This window comes from Salvelinus sp. IW2-2015, linkage group LG14 (genome assembly GCF_002910315.2).
Source record: "Salvelinus sp. IW2-2015 linkage group LG14, ASM291031v2, whole genome shotgun sequence".
NCBI lineage: Eukaryota > Metazoa > Chordata > Actinopteri > Salmoniformes > Salmonidae > Salvelinus > Salvelinus sp. IW2-2015.
In genome coordinates this window covers 43,773,574-43,779,326 of record NC_036854.1, presented here as the reverse complement: position 1 = coordinate 43,779,326, position 5,753 = coordinate 43,773,574, and the positions used below count along the sequence as shown (strand labels likewise).

General features: G+C 44.2%; 1 protein-coding gene across 3 annotated transcripts in view; it reads right to left on the bottom strand.

Moving 5' to 3' along the window:
• Positions 1 to 5,370, bottom strand: part of LOC111973108 (zinc finger protein 438) — a 97,582-nt gene extending 92,212 nt beyond the window's left edge. For all 3 annotated transcript variants that reach the window (XM_024000343.2, XM_024000344.2, XM_024000345.2), the window contains exon 1: positions 5,267 to 5,370. The gene's annotated coding sequence lies outside the window, so the exon portion shown is untranslated. The remainder of the gene's footprint in view (positions 1 to 5,266) is intronic.
• Positions 5,371 to 5,753: the final 383 nt, after the last annotated feature.

Sequence of the window (5,753 nt, the reverse complement as noted above, 5' to 3'; positions counted from 1 at the left end):
TTCCTGGCATTTAATCCTAGTAAAAAATTCACTTGTCTTAGGTCAGTTAGGATCACCACTTCATTTTAATAAATGTGAAATGTCAGAATAATAGTAGAGAGAATGATTTATTTAAGCTTTAATTTCTTTCATCACATTCCCAGTGGGTCAGAAGTTTACATACACTCAATTACATGGTAGCATTTGCCATGTGTGGAGTGGTTGAAAAACGAGTTTTAATGACTCCAACCTAAGTGTATGTAAACTTCCGACTTCAACTGTATGTGATTCTCCATACCCGTTACAGGTTCGCTAATGGAAAGCATTGCATGGAATATTTCAATGACCTTGTTAATGGCGATACTTTCTTCATTCTCGAATCTCTGAAAAAAAGCATCTTAGAAATGTCTGTGCCCAGTTGCACGTGGTTCTACAAAAAAACAGTGAAAACTCAGAGAGATATTAATTCGACGCTTTGCACAGAGTGAGGAGTTCCCTTGCCATTTTAGCTGACGGCAGGTTAGTAACTTTTGCAACAAAATTATTTTATTGTGCTTGTCCGGTTGCACACAGACTTTTATGGTCACACAAGGTGCCACTGGTGGATTCAAAATGAGTAGCCTAACAGTTTTTTTACATGGCCCCAGTTGCATTTTTAAACAAATTGATTTTTCTGTACGAAATCAATCACATGTAAACATAGGGTGACAGTGAGCAAAATAACCACGGACGGGAAGTTGACAATGGCTTATTAGTAAGCATAAATAAACTGTATTTCTATTTGCAGTCCTCAAAGATSAATTTCAATTCAATCTAATTAACGAGATCCAATGATCTACCGCCCACAAGGCGGGTTGCCGCTCGTGCAAGGGATGGGCAAAGTACTTTTTTCTCTCCAATTTCGTGGTAGCCAATTGGTAGTTACAGCCTTGTCCATACGGGAGTAGCAGCGATGGCACTCGGGAGAGGCGAAGGTCGAGAGCCGTGCCTCCTCCGAAACACGACCCAGCCAAGCCGCACTGCTTCTTGACACAATGCCCGCTTAATCCGGGAAGCCAGACGCACCAATCTGTCGGAGGAAACACCGTGTCAGCGTTCACTGCGCCCGGCCCGCCACAGGAGGTGCTAGAACGCGATGGGAACAAGGAAATCTTCGGCCTGAKAAACCCTCRCCTAATCCAGACGACGCTGGACCAATTGTGCGCCGCCTCATGGGTCTCCCAGTCACAGCCAGCTGTGACACAGCCTGGAATCAAACCCGGGTCTGCAGTGACACCTCAAGCACTGCGATGCAGTGCCTTAGACCYCTGCGCCACCCAGGAGGCCCCCGCAAATTGTTTGAACAAACAATTGGTCCCCCAAAAATGCAGCCCTCGGTTGAATTTCAAAATCCCGATGTGGCCCTKAAGCKAAAACGTTTGCCCACCCCTGCGCTAGTGCATCATTATAAAATTGCGCTAAGAAATWGCATTATACCTTCCTGAGCGGAAGTGAGAAAGTGAAATCATCACATGAGAAAGGCCATACTACAGGTGTGCATCCTATTTCTTATTTTATTTCACCTTTATTTAACCAGGTAGGCCAGTTGAAAACAAGTTCTCATTTACAACTGCGACCTGGCCAAGATAAAGCAAAGCAGTGCGACAAAACAACACAGAGTTACACATGGGATAAACAAACGTACAGTCAATAACACAATAGAAAGACTTATGTACAGTGTGCGCTAAATGTAGTAATTAGGGAGGTAAGCAATAAATAGGCATAGTGAGCAAATAAACAATAGAATTTAGCATTAACCTGGAGTGATAGATGTGCAGATGATATTGGCAAGTAGAGATACTGGGGTGCAAAAGAGCAACAACAAAAAATTAGGATGAGGTAGTTGGGTGGCTTATGACAGATGGGCTGTGTACAGGTGCAGTGATCGGTATCTACTGCTGTGACAGCTGATGCTTCTAGTAGTGAGGGAGATATAAGTCTTCCAGCACGCTCGTGATTTTTGCAATTCGCTCAGTCATTGACGCAGCGGCCCAGAGAACTGGAAAGAAGGCGGCCAAAGGAGGTGTTGGCTTTTAGGATACCAGTTGAAAAATACCTGCTGGAGCGCGTGTCCTCGGGTTGGCGTTGCTATGGTGACGCAGTGGAGTAATAAGTGGGGCTTTCCCTAGCAAAGACTTTAATAGATAACCTAGAGGCCAGTGGGTGGCGACGAATATGTAGCGATGGGCAGCCAACGAGAACATACAGGTCGCAGTGGTGGGTATGAATAGGCTTTGGGTGAGCGAAAACGGGATGGCACTGTGAGACTCACATCCAATATGCTGAGTAGTGTTTGTAGGCTATTTTGTTAAATGACATCGCCAAAGTCGGAAGGATCGCGAGGATGGTCAGTTTTGCGAGGGTAGTGTTGGCAGCAATGAGTGAGGAGGATTTGTTGCGAAATAGAGGCATATCCTAGATTAATTTTGCGATTGGAGATGCTTAATGTGAGTCTGGAGGAGAGTGATTACAGTCTAACCAGCACCTATCCATTAGTAGTTGTCCACAATATCTTAATCAGAACCGTGCACGAGTAGGATGCTAGTCGGGCGCGGCGGTGCGGGCAGCAATCGGTTGAAGAGGAAGCATGCACTTAGTTTGACTAGCATTTAAAAGCAGTTGGAGGCCATGCGAAAGAGTTTGTAAGGGATTGAAGCTCATTTGGAGGTAAACACAGTGCCCAAAGAAGGGCCAGATGTATACAGATTGGTGTCGTCTGCGTAGGGTGGATCAAGGACATCACCAGCAGCAAGAAAGACATCATTGATATATACATAGAAAAGAGTCGCGGCCCAAGAATTGAACCCTGTGGCACCCCCATAGAGACTGCCGGAGATCCGGACAACAGGCCACCAATCTGACAAACACTAAACTCTATCTGAGAAGTTAGTGGTTGAACCCAGGCGAGGCACGTGATTTGCAGAAACCAATGCTATTGAAGTCTGCCAATAAGAATCCGGATGAGTGCACTGAAGTCGAAAGCCTTGGCCAGGAAAATGTCGCGTGATCTGTTTGTTAACTTGGCTTTCGAAGATAGAAGGCAGGGCAAGAGGCATATGTCTGGTAACAGTTTGGATCTAGAGTGTCTCCCGGTTGAATAGGGGGATACCGCGGCAGCTTTCCAATCTTAGGGATCTGACGATACGAAAGAGGAGTTGAACAGGCTAATTAGGGCTGGCAACAAATTGCGGCGGACAATTTTAGAAAGAGAGGGTCTAGCAGCTGAGTGTCGATCCCAGATTGCAGCTGTTGCAGAACATCAGCTGTCCTGAATTTGGGCGAAGCGAGAAAGGCAGGCGGGGGGGGGGCGTTGGCAGGTGGGCTGCGGGTGCGTAGAGCTTGTTGCCGGGAGGGGTACTCAAGGTGGAAAGCATGGCTGGCCGTAAAAAAATGCTTATTGAAATTCTTAATTGTCGTAGATTTATCGGTGGTGACAGTGTTTCCTAGCCTCAGTGCAGTGGGCAGCTGGGAGGAGGTGCTCTTATTCTCCATGGACTTTACAGTGMCCCAAAACTTTTMGGAATTAGTGCTACAGGATGCACATTTCTGTTTGAAAAAGCTAGCCTTTGTTTTCCTAACTGCCTGTGTATATTGGTTCCTAACTTCCCTGAAAAGTTTAATATCGCGGGGGCTATTCGATGCTAATGCAGTACGCCACAGGATGTTTTTGTGCTGGCAGTCAAGTCAGGAGTGAACCAGGGGCTGTTCTTAGTTCWARWTTTTTTTGAATGGGGCATGCTTATTTAAAGAGCAACCAGGCATCCTCTACTGARGTGATGAGGTCAATATCCTTCCAGGATACCCGGGCCAGGTCGATCAGAAAGGCCTGCTCGCTYAAGTATTTTAGGGAGCGTTTGACAGTGATGAGTGGTGGTCGTTTGACCGCGGACCCATTACGGACACAGGCAATGAGGCAGTGATCACTGAGATCCTGGTTGAAGACAGCAGAGGTGTATGTGGAGGGCAAGTTGGTCAGGATGAGAGTGCCCATGTTTACGGATTTAGGGTTGTACCTGGTAGGTTCCTTGATAATTTGTGTGAGATTGAGGGCATCTAGCTTAGACTGTAGAACGGCCGGGGTGTTAAGCATATCCCAGTTTAGGTCACCTAACAGTACGAACTCTGAAGATGGATGGGGGGGCAATCAATTCACATATGGTGTCCAGGGCACAGCTGGGGGCTGAGGGGGGTCTATAACAAGCGGCAACAGTGAGAGACTTATTTCTGGAAAGGTGGATTTTTAAAAGTAYWAGCTTGAACTGTTTGGGCACAGACCTSGATAGCAAAACAGAACTCTGCAGGCAACTCCACCRCCTTTGGCAGTTCAATCTTGATGGGAAATGATGTAGTTGGGGATGGAGATTTCAGAATTTTTGGTGGCCTTCCTATTTCCTCTTCTTACAAAACCACTCATGGCACAAGTAGTGAACATTTCTGTTTAGATTTTTAATTTTTTATACAAATGATTCAATTTGCCTATTCAACCGTGGCACTGGGGATTASTCTACAGGCCACTATCAGTTCCACTGTATCTGTCTGGCACCTGCACAGTTAGATGTAGCCACGCAGTTACATGATTCCTATCATATTGCTTTTCCAATTGCAAATACGAATGGCAAAATAAAGCTAGTCTGTTTTCTAATGTTGGCTGATCGTGAAGGTGCCTTGGACGAAATACTGACCTATATGACAGTCGTCAATAGTTACCACAATCACAAAATCCGCCTATTTCTACAATTTATCTTCTTAAAATGTGATTTAAACCTAACATTAACCACACTGTTAACCTGTATGCCTAACCTAAAATTAAGACCAAAAGTCAACAACAAAAATGACATTTTACGATATAGCCAATTTTGACTTTGTGGCTGTGGTAACTAGAGGAAACCCCTATGCATTATGGCATGAGTTGATACATGACCTAGTCTACTGTAGCTAAATGCATGGCACAAAAAGAATATGCACGACTTTCATGTTTGAAAATCAGTGGAAAGCACACATTCACAGCTATTTCGCACACCTAAACACACAGGTTGTACACTGGTAGCGTGTGTTTTTCCTGATATGCAATGTTATGAAAAGGCCAAAGAAGCCTGCTATCGCTCCCTCTGTATCCTTACTTTCCTATTGGCTGAAATTAACATCGTAATATCATTGCACAGCAAGCTCATTACCATTGGGATTTATTTTCTATTGCCAACGGTGAAAGGGTTAAAACAAATTGTAGAGTTACTTTCAGACATCTCACCTGTATCCCCGGTTGTTTTGGAGGCTTCTTCGTTAATTTGTCAATTGCGACATATTCATTTCTTGTAGAACCGCAGATCTTCATAACTGTTTGTCTACAGCCATTTTGAGCTGTACCTSGAGCTACGGATGACGGGGGAGAGAGTAGTAAGTCGCTGCTCTTTCAATCAAAATCTTACTCAAATTTATATTGGTAATAGTGAGACAAATATAAACTGAAAACATAGTTTGATTTTATTTCGATATTTTTCATGCATTTTGTAAAGAATGGAATYTGTTGCAATCGCATAGTCCCGAACCCCCCTTTTTGAGTGAAATGGTATGTCTCTTAGAATACTGGGTAAYCTCGTCAAATGTAGCCAATCAGCGACTTTGAAATGTAAGCCTCCAAGGTATCAATATAAACAGGATTTGACGCTTGCAAGTACAGTAGAGGTATGATTGAAAAAAATTCAGACAGTTTTTTAATCTTCAATCACTATTTGAAT